Below are 18,206 nucleotides of genomic sequence, written 5' to 3' on the forward strand. Positions count from 1 at the left end.
AGATTTCTTCTCACTCTTTTCCTTTAATGATCCCAAGTCTACAGTAAACTCTAAGAACCAGACTCTGCCCAGGACTAGAGCAGAAACTTCCCTGAAGGTGAATGTCAACCATGACTTTGTCTTAATGAGCAGTAGCTCAATTTGGAGTTGAGGAAGGATATGTAATAGCACTGAATTTTGCAATTTTGAATGAGAATTTGAAAAGAAAGTCTCTTTTGACTACATGCTTGCTCTGTCATCCTAAAGTCTGGTCATGCCTACTTCTGGTTATCTATTGGCTAGGGGGAGGCCAGTGCCTGCCATGGGCCTAGTCTCTGAAAAGCACTGATTACACATTTGTCATCCAGTTGAAGATTTTTGAATGCTGCACAGAAAGCGAGGATTTAATCTGAAGTCATTCTTTTTCCCTTTCTGGGGGTGCAGGAAGGAGACCTTAGCCTCTGAACACTGCACTTGATTCATTCCTTACTCGAAGGCCTTCATTTGCTGTCCTCATCACAGTTCGCCTGAGGGTGTGAGTCTGGGAAAGCTGTAGGATGTGGCCCTGGGGAAGTACAGGCCTTTTCTCTGCTACACGGGGCATGGCTGCTGCGCAGGTCAAGGTCTCTTCCTCACATGGTGCACTTTTGTTAACATATCAGGGACCGCGCGGAGTCAAGGCCATTGGGACTATTATCTGGGGCTCTGGAAAATATCATGGGGCTGGTGTATCTGTTGCTGACTAAGTTATGCCGAGGGAAGAGAAATCTACCCCGGTTCTCCCCACTCAGGTTTAAAAGCGACTCCTTTGTAAGGACATTTTTCTTGTACCCGCCAGGTTTTGACGGTTTAGGATCTCCAATGGAGGATCTTTACCCTCTCTCCTGAGGGTCTTCTACCCAGTCTATGCAAACCACGAACAGTCCTTGGCCATTCTTCACCTGTTCTAGAGGAAAACTCCCAACCCAGCATTCCAGAAAAGAACCAATTTAAAGATTTTGTCCAGTAAAAGCCACCCTGAAAAAAATCCTTCTGTAAAAGAATCCTGCAAGAAACCTGGCCTTTTGTCTTTGGTGATTTTTTTTTTTTTTTCCCTTCCCCAGGTAGTGGGAGTTGTGCTTCATCGTCTAAATCCACGAGAGGCGCACCGACCTCGAAACCCACCTCCAGTTTAAAACCTGAAATCCTGGCACGCAATCCCAATCTGCAAATCATGAAAATATCTCAGCCTACGGGCGTCGAATTCCAGGAAACTATTTGGAGCAAAGCTAGACTCCCCAGTACCGCTAAAGAAATCGCTGGGTACTCACTGCTAAATTTGTGCTGGGTATCTTTGCGCTCTGAGCCGCGAAAAGCCAGCCCGAGGAGTTTGTGAAGATACTGGATTAGGATGCGACTCAGAATATTCACCAAGACCCATCACAGAAACTGATTATCTTGCAGGTTTTCACCAAGTGTGGACGCCGATGTGTGTGCGGGAAACCGACGCGGCAGCAGGGGAATCTTCTCTGTGTCCATTTGGAAGTCTCTGCGTAGTTTCTGTTGGTGAAAATAGGACCGTAGGGCTGGACTCGGTCCTAGGAAGACTCCCGAGGGCCTTTCCTTCCCTTTCCCCTCACCTCCCTGGCTTCGCTTTGTGCTCCCAGGGCTGCAGGGATCTTACTCCAATCGCATCTTCCAAGCATGTTTAATTCAGTTTTCCTTAAACGTCAGTGTCTCATCTGCGACTCTGGTAAATCTTTCCATAACGCGTCAGCAAAAGAGGTAAATCAGTTCAGTCCACTTGCTCAGTCCTGTCGACTCTTTGCCACCCAATGGACTGCAGCTCGCCAGCCTTCCCTGTCCATCACCAACTCCCGGAGCTTGCTCAAACACATGCCCATCGAGTCCGTGATGCCATCCAACCATCTCATCCTCTGTCATCCCCTTCTCCTTCTGCCTTCAATCTTTCCAGCATCAGGGTCTTTTCCAATGAGTCAGTTCTTTGCATCAGGTGGCCAAAGTGTTGGAGCTTCAGCTTACCACCCTAGAAAAAGACGATTTTCCGTGAAGTAATAGAATCTGAGAGAAAAGGGTGAAAGACACCAGGTCTCTGCCTCAGGTTATTCATCTGTAAAATAGCAACAATGATCCCCATCTCGTAGGACAACTGTGAGCCTTGGGTGAAGTAACAGAATAAAACGGTTGTCATGAAACCGAGCACTCCATGGGAATGGGTGGGTGGAGAGGAGGATTCTTAACATCAGGGAGGCGATGTTTTCCAGTAGAGTCTGGCTTAGAAGATAGATACAGGCATGTGACAGGTAAGGGTTCATGACTTAATCCTAGAGGAGGAAATGCAGAATGTATTTCTACCCTTTAGAAAACCGCATCAAGGTTCTTAGGGAGGAAGAATTATATCATCAAAGAATTTAGCAGGTCCTTATTAAGGATAGGCCCCATGGTGTAATGGTTAGCACTCTGGACTCTGAATCCAGCGATCCGAGTTCAAATCTCGGTGGGACCTACAGAAGATCTGTTTTTATCTGATTTCACATCCCCTCTGTGTAAATTTCTGATAACACTTATTTCTATGAAAGTCTTCTCATTGCAACCCCTGGAAGCTTTCACCCGCAGACACAAGGGCTAGGGAAAAAGTGCTATCCCTCTTACTAAGTTCAAGTACAAATTTTCTTTTCCTACACTAAATGCTTCTCAAAAATTACATCTTTACTTTTTATTGGTCACTTGCTACTATTAAACTTGAAAACAACTCAAACTGGGGGAGGGGGGAGACCTTGAAATACAAAACACACACCAGAAATAGTTAAAATTATATTCATCTTTTAATATATTTTTCTGTTTCAGAGTAATAGTCACAGCATTTAAGCATAGAAAAATGCAATATGGAGGGTTAAAATTTCATGGTAGCTATAAAATAGAAATATCTTTGAAAGAAAAAGAATTCATGAACACTGTTGACTGTTAAATAAAAGTATATCGAGTATACTTTTAAAGGATGCTAGCATATATCAAATTGCTCTTGGGTACCAATGGATAAAATTCAGCGATGGACTGGACTATTTTAATGTTCAAATTTTACCAATTTCTTTGTGAAAATGTTGGCAATTATATTCTTTAGGACGATTTAAACTTATGAAGAAACAATTTTGAAGACCACTGGAAGGCAATGTGAGAGCATCAGAATATTATGACAATTCATAAAGACTCTAAGAAATGAAGATAGCTGAAGGATACTGTCCTAGGTTAAAACAATGAAGTGATAAACCAAAGCAGCTCCCTCACCATCACCTCATTCTTAGACCCATTTATTTCTAATTTTCAGGTAGATTTCTTTCTTATGTGAATTTGCCATTTAAGATCGGTTACTTTTTTTGTAGACTTTCACCAAAGCATATTTTTACTAAGCCGTAGTTGCTCAAACATTTCTTATGCTACAGTTTCCAAGTAAATAATTTTTTCTTCTGAGTTTTCTTGTTAATTGCAACTACATGCTTTATTATTTTATATTTTGTATTTAAATCACTAATCAATCTGAAATGTGATTTGTTACTTGTTGAAGGTAAATGTTCATCTCTGTTTTCTGCCATAGGCAGTTAGTTATGTCATCACAGTTTATTTTAAAATTATCTTTGCCTATCTACTGAATTGAAATATCAACTTTGTCACTTATTAATGTCTATATTATTTTATCTATTTCATAAATTTATTTCCCTTTATGGATACTTATGACAATGCTAGGAACTTCTGATTGGATTTTCTTTTAATACATTTCACTGCCCATAAAGCATTCTCCTAGGGTATTTGACATTTTCAGGTGAAGGGGAATAAGAAGATAAAGGAGGGGAGGTTGGAGATTCAAATAATGTTTCATTGTGTAATTTCAAGCTTCTGGTAAAAGTTGAGAACACATTGAATAAGCATACATATAAACCAGATATCCTGGAGTACAGAAATCTCAGGAGTTAGGTTTCAGTCCTTTGGATCTCTATTTAGTTATCTTACTTAAAGTAAAGGTGCTGGTGCCATTAAAAACTGTCTTTTCCTTGGTGAAGCCTGCAGGCTTTGAAGAGATCCAGAAAATAAAAATTATAGGTCATAAAGGTTTCAGCATTTGTTTGACATATCTACGATGTGATAAAGCATAGTTTCCCTCTTTCAGTGAATCTATAAGCCATGCTATGTAAGGCCACCCAAGATGGATGGGTCATGGTGGAGAGTTCTGACAAAACGTGGTCCACTGGAGAAGGCAATGGCAAACCACTTCAGTATTCTTGCCTTGAGAACCCCATGAAAAGTAGGAAAAGGCAAAAATATAGGACACTAAAAGATGAACTCCCCAGGTTGGTAGGTGCCCAATATGCTACTGGAGATCAGTGGAGAACTAACTCAATAAAGAATGAAGAGATGGAGCCAAAGCAAAAACAACACCCAGCTGTGGATGTGACGTGATGGAAGTAAAGTCTGATGCTGCAAAGAGCAATATTGCATAAGAACCTGGAATGTTAGGTCCATGAATCAAGGCAAATTGGAAGTGGTCAAACAGGACAAGGCAAGAGTGAACATCGACATTTTAGGAATCAGCAAACTAAAATGGACTGGAATGGGTGAACTGAACTCTCATGATCCTTATATCTACTACTGTGGGCAAGAATCCCTTGGAAGAAATGGAGTAACCATCATAGTCAACGAAAGAGTCTAAAATGCGGTACTTGGATGCAATTTAAAAAACGACAGAATGATCTCTGTTCATTTCCAAGGCAAACCATTCAATGTCATAGTAATCCAAGTCTATGCCCCGACCAGTAATGCTGAAGAAGCTGAAGTTGAACGGTTCTATGAAGACCTACAAGACCTTCTAGAACTAACACCCAAAAAAAGATGTCCTTTTCATCATAGTGGACTAGAATGCAAAAGCAGGAAGTCAAGAGATACCTGGAGTAACAGGCAAATCTGGCCTTGGAATACAAAATGAAGCAGGGCAAAGGCTGACAGAGTTTTGCCAAGAGAATGCACTGGTCATAGCAAACACCATTTTCCAACAACACAAGACAGGACTCTACACGTGGACATCACCAGATAGTCAACACCGAAATCAGATTGATTATATTCTTTGCAACCAAAGATGGGGAAGCTCTATCCATTCAACAATAGCAAGATTGGGAGCTGACTGTGGCTCAGATCATGAAATCCTTATTGCCAAATTCAGATTTAAATTGAAGAAAGTAGGGATAACCACTAGACCATTTAGATATAGCCTAAATCAAATCCCTTATGATTATGCAGTGGAAGTGACAAATAAATTCAAGGGATTAGATCTGATAGAGTACCTGAAGAACTAGGGTTGGAGGTTCGTGGCATTGTATAGAAGGCAGTGATCGAGACCATCCCCAAGAAAAAGAAATGCAAAAAGGCAAAATGGTTGTCTGAGGAGGCCTTACAAATAGCTATGAAAAGAAGAGAAGTGAAAGGCAAAGGAGAAAAGGAACGATATACCCATTTGAATGCAGAGCTCCAAAGAATAGCAAGAAGAGAGAAGAAAGCCTTCCTCAGTGATCAATGCAAAGAAATAGAGGAAAACAATAGAATGGGAAAGAATAGAGATCTCTTCAAGAAAATTAGATATCAAGGGAAATTTTCATGCAAAGATGATCACAATAAAGGACAGAAATGGTAAGGAACTAACAGAAGCAGGAGATATTAAGAGGTGGCAAGAATACATAGAAGAACTATACAAAAAAGATCTTCACAACCCAGATAAATATGATGGTGTGATCAGTCACCTAGAGGCAGACCTCCTGGAATGTGAAGTCAAGTGGGCCTTAGGAAGCATCATTACAAACACAGCTAATGGAGGTGATGGAATTCCAGTTGAGCTATTTCAAATCCTAAAAGATGATGCTGTGAAAGTGCTGCACTCAATAGGCCAGCAAATCTGAAAAACTCAGCAGTGGCCACAGGACTGGAAAACATCAGTCTTCATTCCAATCCCAAAGAAGGGCATTGCCAAAGAGTGCTCAAACTACCGCACAATTGCACTCATCTCACACGCTAGTAAAGGAATGCTCAAAATTCTCCAAGCCAGGCTTCAGCAATACGTGAACTGTGAACTTCATGGTTCAACCGTGTTCAAGTTGGATTTAGAAAAGGCAGAAGAACCGGAGATCAAATTGCCAACATCTGTTGGATGATTGAAAGAGCAAGAGAGTTCCAGAAAAACATCTACTTCTGCTTTACTGACTATGCCAAAGCCTTTGACTGTGTGGATCACAACAAACTGTGGAAAATTCAAGAGATGGGAATACCAGACCGCCTGACCTGCACTCTGAGAAATCTATATGCAAGTCAAGAAGCAACAGTTAGAACTGGACATGGAACAACAGACTGATTCCAAATAGGTAAAGGAGTATGTCAATGCTGTATATTGTCACCCTACTTATTTAACTTATATGCAGAGTACATCATGAGAAATGCTGGACTGGATAAAGCACATGCTGGAATCAAGATTGCCGGGAGAAATATCAATAACCTCAGATATGCAGATGACACCACCCTTATGGCAGAAAGCAAAAAAGAACTAAAGAGCCTCTTGATGAAAGTGAAACAGGAGAGTGAAAAAGTTGACTTAAAACAACATTCAAAAACCTAGGATCATGGCATCCTGTCCCATCACTTCATGGCAAATAGATGGGGAAACAGTGTAAACACTGACAAACTTTATTTTTTGGGCTCCAAAATCACTGCAGACAGTGACTGCAGCCATGAAATTAAAAGACGCTTGCTCCTTGGAAGAAAAGCTATGACCAACCTAGACAGCATATTAAAAAGCAGAGACATTACTTTGCCAACAAAGTTCTGTCTGGTCAAAGCTATTGTTGTTCCAGTGGTCATGTATGGATGTGAGAGTTGGACTATAAAGACAGCTGAGCGCCAAAGAATTGATACTTTTGAACTGTGGTGTTGCAGAAGACTCTTGAGAGTCCCTTGGACAGCAAGTCCATCCTAAAGGAAATCAGTCTTGAATATTCATTGGAAGGACTGATGCTGAAGCTGAAACTACAATGCTTTGGCTACCTGATGTAAAGAACTGACTCATTGGAAAAGACCCTGATGCTGGAAAAATAGAAGATAGGGGGAGAAGGGGACGACAGAGGATGAGATGGTTGGATGGCATCACCAACTCAATGGACATGAGTTTGAATAAACTCTGGGAGCTGGTGATGGACAGGGAGGACTGGAGTGCTGTAGTTCATGGGGTCGCAAATAGACATGACTGAGTGACTGAACTGAAAGCATAGTTTATGCAAATAAAGCCAAGGGTTCAATCTCTGAGGAACATCTCTTGATTTCTATGAGCCATACTTCAAGGACAGTCTGTGACTCTCCTATTTCTTTCTCTCTTCCACTATTTCCTGTTCCTTCTCTATTTCTCCCACCAGCCCTATTTTGGGTTGGCCAAAAACTTCGTTCTGATTTTTCCACAATGTCTTAATGAAGGTTTTGGACAACCCAATACTTCATGTACCCCAGAACTATTACTACACTTTTAGATAGCCAGTTTCACTGGTGTATCTTTGCTGTTTTCTGTTCAAAAGGGAAAACACATATGTTTTCCTGACTCCCCTTCCTTCTTGAAAAAGGATAGCATATTATAATCTTCATCTGTACGTCCCCTCTCATAAGTAACAGTATCTCCTGTAAATCACTCCATATCTTTTCTGCAGCTACATGGTACTTCTCCTCTGAGTCTATATGTCTCAGTTTATTCAACAAATCTCCTGTGCCTGGACATTTTCAGTTAAAAATGCTTTTAGGGGAATATGAAAGCAAAATAAGTTAAAAATGGTTGGTTTTGCCAAGTCAGAACATATTCATCAGTGAAGTAAAGGAATGAAATAGGTCCACCTCCTGCAAATTGTTATTAATATTTTTTCTTTTGATATTTTCCTCTGTGAATTCTCATTGTTTAGAAGAATTTTATTTATCATATATAGTCACTCATTTAAATTATTTAAATTAGACATTTTCTCTCAATTTCTTTTGCAAATATATCAGTAAAACTATTTTTCTTCTAGTTTCTCCATGGAATTCTGATGTACAAAAAACTTTTAAATGTAGTCTACTGTTATCTATCATTCCACATGCAAGGTTTTTGCTTCTTTTTCTCGTAACATTCCCATGAATCCAGTTTATGTAAGTATGAACAGGGATAGTGTATAAAAGGTGTCTTCTCAATTATTGTAACATAAATTGCTTCAGAGAAGAGTTCACAGTATGTTTCTATTAACTTGAACGTTATAAATCATGCCTAAGAATGAACAAAAGAGTGAAAGGAACCTAACCCCCCCCCCCAACTCAAGTAAAAAGGCAATATAGGTTTTTAGCAACCAATGATCTCAGGCAAAATAACAATGTTTTTTCTTTGAGTGTACGAAAATGTGCAAGAAAATAAAAAATTATATCCCACCTCAGTGTATAGTCTCTGGAACACAAAAAGTTAATTTGTTGGAAATAAACATGAAATTTGTCAACTCTTCCTCTAAAGATAAGACTTGCCTCTAATCTTTTGAACGAGAAGGAAATTGTGCAGTCATTTGAGGAGAAAAAAGGAAAACTTTAAACCCTAAATGAACTTTAGAAAATCAAATACACTCTCAGAAGCCGTGTGTTGGAGACGTTACAAAAGTCTTAGCAGAGGATGGTTTCGATCCATCGACCTCTGGGTTATGGGCCCAGCACGCTTCCGCTGCGCCACTCTGCTCCGGCTTAACCAATGCTTGTCCTCTTCCTTACCATATTAAATATCAGCTACTTTGTCAGAATATATATTTTTTTCTCCCTCTTTGCTTGGCCTGAGATCAATTTCCCCAAGAATTAAATGACCTTAGTACTCCCCTCCATGTTGCGCTTTTCCAATCTGCCAATAATCCGACATCCTTCTTTCAGGAGCTGCTCTGAGCTCAGAGGAGTAACTTCGAAATAAGACGAGCAAAGCCCCCGAAGTCCTTCCTTACGGATAACCGAGGAAGGCATGAATTCAGACTTGAGGAGAAAGGATATTAACTAGCTCGCTCTGTTTCCCGTCCTTAAGAAAGTTTCCCTGAGCAAACTAGAAGCAGCATTTCCATATATTGATTAATAACTGCCATTTTCAGCTTCCCAGGCACCTGGTTTACCCTCTCAGGCCTCTGCCCTTGGCTTCATGAAAAGGGGCTTCGTATCACTTTGAGGCCATGTCTACACACAGTTTTCTCTCGTCCTCAGCGAAGACCAAAGGCCTGGATAGAAACCTCTGACAGCTTTCACCCTGTGCTCCGTCTGCCTAATAACTTCCTCAACTTTCCTCTTGCTCTTTTCACCATCTTCCTTCTGTCCGTTCAGGAGTTTCTGTGTCTTCATTAAATACGTGTTTTCCTAGTCCCAGAACAGGTAGGGTATTGGTTAAGGAACAACCTCTCTGTAAACCTCAAGAGAGAATCTGAATGAAAACACTCCACTGAAGGTTCTCAGTTGTCAGTGTGAATTTCATTGTGGCTTGGTACTTTGTTCTTTTTCGTGCTACGGAAGAAGGGTCCTGTGTTTAAAGATAAACAAAGATACCATGTGGTCAATTAGAAACCGCAAACAAAAGCTAGTGTTTCCGCCCGGTTTCGAACCGGGGACCTTTCGCGTGTTAGGCGAACGTGATAACCACTACACTACGGAAACAACGCTGTTTAAGGCTATTTTTCTGGTCAGGATGGATGAAAGCATGTGTATAATCCAGGGCTATTTACCAAAATATCCAGCGATCTTTAGTCGAGAGAATAGAAACTTTCCAAGTGCTCATCTGCAATTGCCTAGGTCTGTTAGCGTGACAAACTATAACGCAACAAGAAAGAAAGTCCATAACGTATAGGAATGAACTTCACAGACCTGCAGACCAAAAAAAACCACGCGCAAAAGAGAATGTATTCTATGACGCCAATTGTTTACATTACAGTGTAGACAAGAAGCTTTTGCATTGTTAGGAGTCAGAAGAGTGGTCCCCTGGGAGTAAGTAGAGTGGGTAGTTACTAGAAAGTTCTGGGAATATTGTTGATACGCCTGCTGATTATCCAGAGGTGGTCAATTTGTTTAGAATCAAGAAAACATTTTTATATTGGGAGGTGGGGTTATTTATTGAAGAAACTAGGGAGTGCCAGTTGTGGGGACTGGCTAAGCAAGTTGCAAATCCATAGGGCAGGCACTCAGGTAAGACTGGCAATCAGGAAGGGCAGGCAGGAAGCAATAGAAAAATTATCAATGAAACAAAAATTTGACTCTTTGAAAAGTTCAACAAAATTGACAAATGTTTAGCTAGATTTACAAAGAAAAACATAAAGAAGATATTCAAATTACTAAAATTAGGAATGCAAGTGGGGATATTACTACAGATTTTGCACAAATAAAAGTATTACAAGCCAACACTATGGAAAATTGTATGACTGCATATTGGATAACGTAAATGAAATGGACAAATTCCCAGAAACACACAATTTACCAAATCTGAAACATGAAGAAACAGATATTTTGACAGACCTCTGTTAAGTATATTGAAGCAGTAATCAAATGATTACAGCAAAGAAAAGTCCAACCTAGACGTTTTCACTGGTGGATTCTACCAAACATTTAAAGAATTAACACAATCCCTCTCAAACTCTTCCAAAAAATTGAAAAGAATGGAACATAACTCATTCAATGAAGACTGCATTCCCTTAATATCAAAGCCATTAGAAGAAAAGAAAACTGCAGATGAATATCCCTGATGAACATACATGCAAAAATCCTCAACAAAATGTTAGCAAACTGAATACAGCAACATATTATACACCACAACCAAATAAGATACATTCCTGGAATGTAAGCGAGGTTTAACATATTAACAGAATGAAGGAAAAAAGAACAGGATCATCTCAATAGATGCAGAAAAAGCATTTGACAACATTCTTTCATGATAAAAAAAAAAAGATCAATAAACTAGGAATAGCAGGAAACTATTTTATCTTCATGATAAAAGTCACTTATCAAGAAGTCACAGTTAGTTAGTTTTTCAATGGTGAAAAAGTGTAAGCTTTTTCTCTAATACCTGGAACAAGACGTAGGTGTTCACTTTTACTACATCTATTCAGCATAGTACTATCAACTCTAGCCAGGACAAGCAGGCAAGAGAAAGATATAATGTCATACATAGAAAGTGCTGAGGATTTTACACACACACACACACACACACACATTAGAGCTAATAAAAGAATTCAGCAAAATTGAAAGACATAAAATTCAACGTACAAAAATCAGTTGCATGTTTATTCACTTACAGTGAACAATCCAAAGCAAATTAACAAACAGTTCCTTTTACAATTGCATCAACAAGAATGAAATGTTTAGGAATGAACTTAATCAAGGTGGAGGAATAGGTTTACACTGAAAACTAGAAAACTTTAGAAAAAGAAAAAAAAGATACTAAAGAAGATATCAGTGAATAGAAAGATATCTGTATTCATGAATTGTAAGACTAATATGGTTATAATGTCAATAAAGCCCAAAGTGATCTGCAGTTTCAATACAATCCCTATCAAAATCCCAATTTTTTTTAGAGATTAAAACAAAATCCATCCTAAAATTAACATTGACTCTTGTGGAACCCCCAAATAGCCAAAAAGATCTTGAAAAAGAATACATTTGTAGTCCGCTCACTTCCTAATCTCACAACTTACTTTAAACCTACAGTAACCAAATCCATGTGGTCCTGACATACAGCCAGAAATAAAGACCAATGAAATAGAGACCCCACAAATAGATTCTTGTATATATGATCAGTTGGCTTTTGACAGGAGTGCCAAGACCATTCAATGGAGAAATTACAGTCTTTTCAACTAATGGTGCTAGGAAAACTGTTTATCTACTGAAAGAATTAAAGGTGAACTTCCTTAAAATTGTAAAACTTGCTCTGTGAAAGACATTTTAACAAAAAATGAAAAGAAAAGACAGAGAAAAAATATTTTCAAGTGACACATCTGAAAAACGACTGTTACTCAAAATGTTATTTTAATACTGAACCAGAAAACAACCCATTAATTTTCTAACTCCTGCTTCTTTGCTTGCCTTCAAAATATCTTCTCCAGCAGCCTTTGAAGACTGATGGTCTGAGGCCATGGAGTTTGCTTTTAAGGGTTTTACCTTATGAAGCCAAGAAGAGGAAGGCCTCGCTGGGATTCGAACCCAGGATCTCCTGTTTACTAGACAGGCGCTTTAACCAACTAAGCCACGAAGCCGCCGCGGCGGAAAGCGTCACAATGTGTTGTTTTTCATTTCTGTGCTTTCGGCGACCTTTAACTACGAAGTACATTTGGACAGGAATCTCTTCTAGGAATGGAAATTTGATCTGACCAGGGATTCAAAATCAGAATTGAACAGCCAAAGGACTTGAGGGGGCCATTTCTTTTACATGAATTTATCAAAAAGAAAGATCTGGTTGTGGACCGAGGCAGTTCGAACAGTCCAAGTAAAGATTGAAAAGAAAGTGAAAGTCTCACGGACTGGAATTCTCCAAGCCAAAATCCTGGAGTGGATAGCCGTTCCTTCTCCAGGGGATCTTTCCAACCCAAATATCGAACCAATGTCTCCCACATTGCAGACGGATTCTTTACCAGCTGAGCCACAAGTAAAAATTGGATTGCCCCAGAAACTTGAACAGTTGTCATTGGACCCTCTTTGCTTATCTGGTACAACTGACACGACCCTTTTTTTGTGGGGTTTCTCTTGGTTACCTGAGAGACATTGACACATTAGGTGTTCAATATTAATTCATTCTATTCCAACTTGTGCTTCAGGATTTCATTTCAGCTCTGTCTCCTCTAGTTACATAAATTTCCTATTTGGGAGCTTATTTCATGGATTCTTAAATTCCCCATGACAACTTTCAGCACTCCTACATGACTGTTGCCATTTAAGACGATGTTAGGATTACCTGGTAGTCCTTGGTAAAATTAAGATTCTTGGAATCTACCCTATTTATTAAAGGAGCATCGCAAGAGAGGTTCTGGAATCTGCATTTGTAATAAGTCTTCCGGGGGATACTTTTGAGTGCAAAGATTGGATTCTCCATTGTCACAAGTGCTGTCTTTTCTGGAAGCACTTGAAGTTCTAGTCTTCCTGTCTGTAGCCAGCAATACCTGAACTGAGAACTTCCAGATGTACAGGCTGGGTTTCAAACAGGCAGAGGAACCAGAGATCAAATTGTCAACATTTATTGGATCGTAGCATTAAAAAAAAAAAATCTTCTGCTTCATTGATTACTACCATTGACTACTACCATTGACTGTGTGGATCGCAAATAACCGAGGAAAATTCTTAAAGAGATGGGAGTACCAGACCACCTGGAGAGCAGAGTAAAAAAACTGGCTTGAAACTCAACATTAAAAAAACTAAGATCATGGCATCCGGTCCCATCACTTCAGGATTAATATACGGGAAATAGTGGAAACAGTGACAGATTTTGTTTTCTTGGGCTGTAAAATCACTGTGGACGGTGACTGCAGCCACGAAATTAAAAGATGCTTGCTCCTCAGAAGGAAAGTTATGACAAACAGCATATTAAAGAGCAGAGACACTACTTTGCCGACAAAGGTCCGTAAAGTCAAAGCTTTGGTTTTTTCCAGTAGTCGTGTATGGATGTGAGAGATGTACGATAAAGAAAGCTGGGCGCGGAAGAATTAATGTTTTCGAACTGCGATGCTGGAGAAGACCCTTGAGAGCCCCTTGGGCAGCAAGAAGATCAAACCAGTCAATCCTAAAGGAAATCAACCCTGAATATTCATTGGAAGGACTGATGCTGAAGCTGAAGCTGTAATATCTTGGCCTCCTGATGCAAAAAGCTGACACATTGGGGGAAAAAACCCTGATGCTGCGAAAGACTAAAGAGCAAGGGGGCAGCAAAAGATAAGTTGGTTAGGTAGCATCAGTGGACATGAATTTGAGCAGACTCCGGAAGACAGAGGACAAGGAAGCCTGCAGTCCATAGAGTGGCAAAGAGTAGGGCACGACTCAGGGACTGAGCAAAAACCACAGCCTATACCTAGCCCGATGTGTTTCTTTTAGGGACATATTGGGCTGTCAGTGAAAGCATTTTGCCATTAAAATCAAAGTCACGAATTTGAACTGCCTCTGGGTCCGCTGCTGCTGCTGCTGCTGCTAAATCACTTCAGTCGTGGCCGACTCTGTGCGACCCCATAGACGGCAGCCCACCAGGCTCCTCCGTCCCTGGGATTCTCCAGGCAAGAACACTGGAGTGGGTTGCCATTTCCTGGGTCCACTAGTGATTCCCAAATGTAATCCCAAAGTGAGCTCGTTTCAATATAGTGTCTTTTGGGCCCCAGTCTGTTGTCATGCGATGGGGGGTTGAATTCAGCAGGCAAACCGCTAATCTCTTCAGGGAAAACTGGGACAGCGCCCTCGGTAGAGGTACCTGAGAAGGCTTGTACTTGGCGTTAGGGTGGTGATTTCTGCTACTCTCTGGCCTCCTCCCACTTGTATGTTCCTTTTCGGCTTATAACGGGGGACTGGGGGGTGTAGCTCAGTGGTAGAGCGCGTGCTTAGCATGCACGAGGCCCCGGGTTCAATCCCCGGCACCTCCATCTGGAGTTTCCAATCTCCACTACTGGAGTTTACAACGGCTACTGATGAATAATTAGCCATTAGTGAGCTCTGGAGTTTTGTGATTCTCTCGTAGTCGTCTCTTGTTTTCTTGGGCTTCCCTGGTGGGTCAGCATTAATGAATGGGAATTCTCCAATTCAGACGATTCCGGTTCGATCCTTGCGACGGGATTCCCTGGCGAAGGAACTAGCAACCCACTCCTGTATTCTTGCCTGGAAATCCCATGGACAGGAAAGCCTGGAGGGATACAGTACATGGGGTCGCAAAAGAGTCGGACGCGACTTAGCAGCTAACAACAACAACAATTTGAGGAAAGACAAGCATTTCTCTGGATTTGAGGTGATCTAGTGAGAGCGGACAGGAAAAAGTGAGCGGTTTCAGAAAGCACAGAGAGCTTGCTGTGTTTTCTCAGTCATAATCCTCCTCATATTTTGATGCAATTCCACAAAGCCAGAGATAATCCAGTGTTTTCTTAAATGCACAGCGTAATACATTGGTTCTATTTTAAAAAAATAACTGCGGAACAGTGGCCCTCAGCTACCGGGATGGCCGAGTGGTTAAGGCGTTGGACTTAAGATCCAATGGGCTAGTGCCCGCGTGGGTTCGAACCCCACTCTCGGTAGGTGAACTTTTGCTCTTCTAAATCTTTCCTGAGAGAGTACTGGCCTTTAGAAATAAACTTGATAGATTACATATCTGTTTTTCTGTCCTTTTGTGTAAACACTGCTTGTCTTCAAACCCAAATAAATTGCTTCAGTGGGCAGTATTAAGCGTGTGAATTATTTCCCTGCAAGTTCTATTAGATTGCCGTCATAGGAAAACCGACCAAATCAACAATCTGCCTAAAGAGATTTAAATACTTCAGCTCTGAGTTCCAAGAGAAATGGAAACTTGGACCCCATCTACTCTTCAGGCAATAGTGAAGAAAAGTTCGCTGTAGCCCCCGGGGAAGTGAGGAGAAGGATTCTCATTGTTTCCAAAGCGTCCTACTGAGAAAGTTCAACTCTGCCTGGGCTGTCGCTCCAACTCACTCTGGAAAGCGTGGTTGATTCCTCAAAAGCAGAAAACAAGTGTTTTCTTCTATTTTGTTTTTCCAGTTTGAAATGTAAAATATGGTCTCGGACTGCAAGGAGATCCAACCAGTCCATCCTAAAGGAGATCAGTCCTGGGTGTTCATTGGAGGGACTGATGTTGAAGCTGAAACTCCAATACTTTGGCCACCCGATGCAGAGAGCTGACTCATTTGAAAAGACCCTGATGCTGGGAAAGATTGAGGGCAGGAGGAGAAGGGGACGACAGATGATGAGAGGGTTGGATGGCATCACGACTCGATGGACATGAGTTTGGGTGGACTCGGGGAGTTGGTGATGGACAGGGAGGCCTGCCTGGCGGGCTGCGGTTCATGGGGTCGCAGAGTCGGACAGGACTGAGCGACTGAACTGACTGAGTGGAGTTTTTATTTACACTTTTCTTGTGGTGGTGTTATTGAACATCTTTTATGTTTAAGAGCCATGTGTACTTCCTTTTCTGTGAACTGTTTTTTAATATCCTGGAATCATTTTTCTTCATGATTGCTGGGTCTTTCTCTTTTGATTTGTAGAAAGTTCTTTAAATGAGTCTATTAAGTCATGTTTTGATATGTAACAAGCAGTTCATCTGCACTATGTGGCAGTTTTGGACACTGCAGACTTTGGACTATGAGAGTGAAGTTATCAGTCTTTTCTTTTGGTTTTATGTCTAACTTGGATATGCCTTTTCCCTATACAAGATCAACAAGAGTAACAAAATAACTCATTTTTTCTAGAATGTTCATTACTTCTTTTTAAACTTAGATCTCTGATATATTTTAATTTTTTTCTGACCTAACATGTGAGGTATCAGTCCAACTCTACTTCATTTCCAGCGGATTACCAGTGACCTCAGCACCATTACTGAATACCCATATTATATCCAACAATTGAAATTCCAGCAGGTTAAATTCTGTTCTCTTTAAAATTCAGAGGACCACCATGGCTGATTCATATCAATGTGTGACAAAACCCACTGGAAAAATAAAAAAAGAAAAAGAAAAAGAAAATAAATAAATAAATAAATAAATAAATAAAAATAAAATAAAATAAAATTCAGAGGACCAGAAGTCTGGCATCATCAAGATGATTTGAAAGAGCATGGACTTTAAAACTCAACAATCATATACTCTAATTCTGGCTTTCCCACCAACTCTCTGAGCCTCAATTTCTTCATGTGTTAAATGGGGATAATAATCCCTACTTCATGGAAGACACTTGAAGAGTGAAAAGATAATATATTAAGAAGGGCTGGCAAATTAGGAAGGGCTCTTTGCCACTCTGAATACCCATATTATCTTTGCCACTCTGCAGGTTAGTTTCCTTCCTCTTTAGAAGAAACTCACACTCTTCCTTTATAGCAGTCTTTAAAAGAAAACCAGAAATCAGATAAAAATTTTCCTGATAGTTAAATTGCTTATGTTTTGAGATCAAACACCTAGATTCCACATTTCATAGTTCTCTAACCCCAATGGAGTTAGACAGCTCAGTAGGTCATTTTCATGAGCTTCCTCGGGTTTCAAGTCAGAGTCATCAGCATTGTGTTTGCTCCTGGTCCTCTTGGGAAGAGGAAGGAAGCTCCTCCTGAGAACTCATCTGAATAAGCTGGTTTGAGAAACACCAAGTTTCCATGGAGAGGCAAGACTCATCCTTAACAAAATTGGATATTCTTGTTTCTTTCCCTTGGATGGGGTAGAGAAAGAGTGAGTGAAGGGTTTGTTTTTTCTGAAATGAGGTTCCAGGGAACAAAGATTTTACTCATATTGAACCTTTCTGAAGAGAAAACACATCAATCTCCTAGTGGTTGGTTTGCAAAGTAGTTTAGGTTATAATGCTGATGACACCAATGTCCAAGTTCCATCCCTACAGAAGTTAAATTATATACTTTCCTTCATGAGAGACTCATATGAGATCTAAAATCACCATGCCATTCCCATCTCTGCCACAGAGGTCTGAACCTGTTGTATTTGAATTGATTAAATTCCTCCAGTCAGTGGGGGCTGCTGGCAATTTCTACCCAAATCCAACTTCTATTGTTGTTTCTTGAGGTAGGCAGAATTCAGTGGTAACACAGATGCCCTCCCTCTTGATGTACAAGTCCCGCACAATCCCTCATACTGTGGATATGATTAGGGTATGCTACATAGCACCATTGACTTTAAAAAAGGAAGATAATCAGGAGTGAGCCTGACCTACTTAGGTGAGCCCTCGACAGGGATTGGGCTCTTTCTGAAGTCAGAGATTGTAAGTGTGAGAGGAATTGAGGGATTCGAAGTGGGATAGTGTCTCTGTTTCTGGCTTTGAAGATGGAGGGGGCCAACAGAATGCAGGTGGCTAGTGGGAGCTGAGAACACCCAGCCAACAGCAAGAATGCAGGGATTCTACCATCACCGTGAGAGCCCCATGTATGATTTCAGCCTCTTTAAATCCTAGGTAGCAGAGAACTCAGCTACCTAGTGCTCACACTTCTTACAGAAATCTGAGTA

General features: G+C 40.6%; 6 non-coding genes across 6 annotated transcripts; 3 read left to right on the plus strand and 3 right to left on the minus strand.

Moving 5' to 3' along the window:
• Window positions 1-2,413: 2,413 nt before the first annotated feature.
• On the plus strand, window positions 2,414-2,485 carry TRNAQ-CUG. Its single transcript has one exon. It is a non-coding gene; the product is annotated as a tRNA-Gln (tRNA).
• A 6,183-nt stretch (window positions 2,486-8,668) lies between these two features.
• TRNAM-CAU lies at window positions 8,669-8,740 on the minus strand. Its single transcript has one exon. It is a non-coding gene; the product is annotated as a tRNA-Met (tRNA).
• An 874-nt stretch (window positions 8,741-9,614) lies between these two features.
• Window positions 9,615-9,687, minus strand: TRNAV-AAC. Its single transcript has one exon. It is a non-coding gene; the product is annotated as a tRNA-Val (tRNA).
• A 2,511-nt stretch (window positions 9,688-12,198) lies between these two features.
• On the minus strand, window positions 12,199-12,272 carry TRNAT-AGU. The gene has a single exon. It is a non-coding gene; the product is annotated as a tRNA-Thr (tRNA).
• A 2,289-nt stretch (window positions 12,273-14,561) lies between these two features.
• On the plus strand, window positions 14,562-14,633 carry TRNAA-AGC. Its single transcript has one exon. It is a non-coding gene; the product is annotated as a tRNA-Ala (tRNA).
• A 559-nt stretch (window positions 14,634-15,192) lies between these two features.
• On the plus strand, window positions 15,193-15,275 carry TRNAL-UAA. The gene has a single exon. It is a non-coding gene; the product is annotated as a tRNA-Leu (tRNA).
• The last annotated feature ends 2,931 nt before the right edge of the window (window positions 15,276-18,206 follow it).

The sequence above is a fragment of the Cervus elaphus genome, chromosome 7, assembly GCF_910594005.1.
Source record: "Cervus elaphus chromosome 7, mCerEla1.1, whole genome shotgun sequence".
Taxonomy (NCBI): Eukaryota; Metazoa; Chordata; class Mammalia; order Artiodactyla; family Cervidae; genus Cervus; species Cervus elaphus.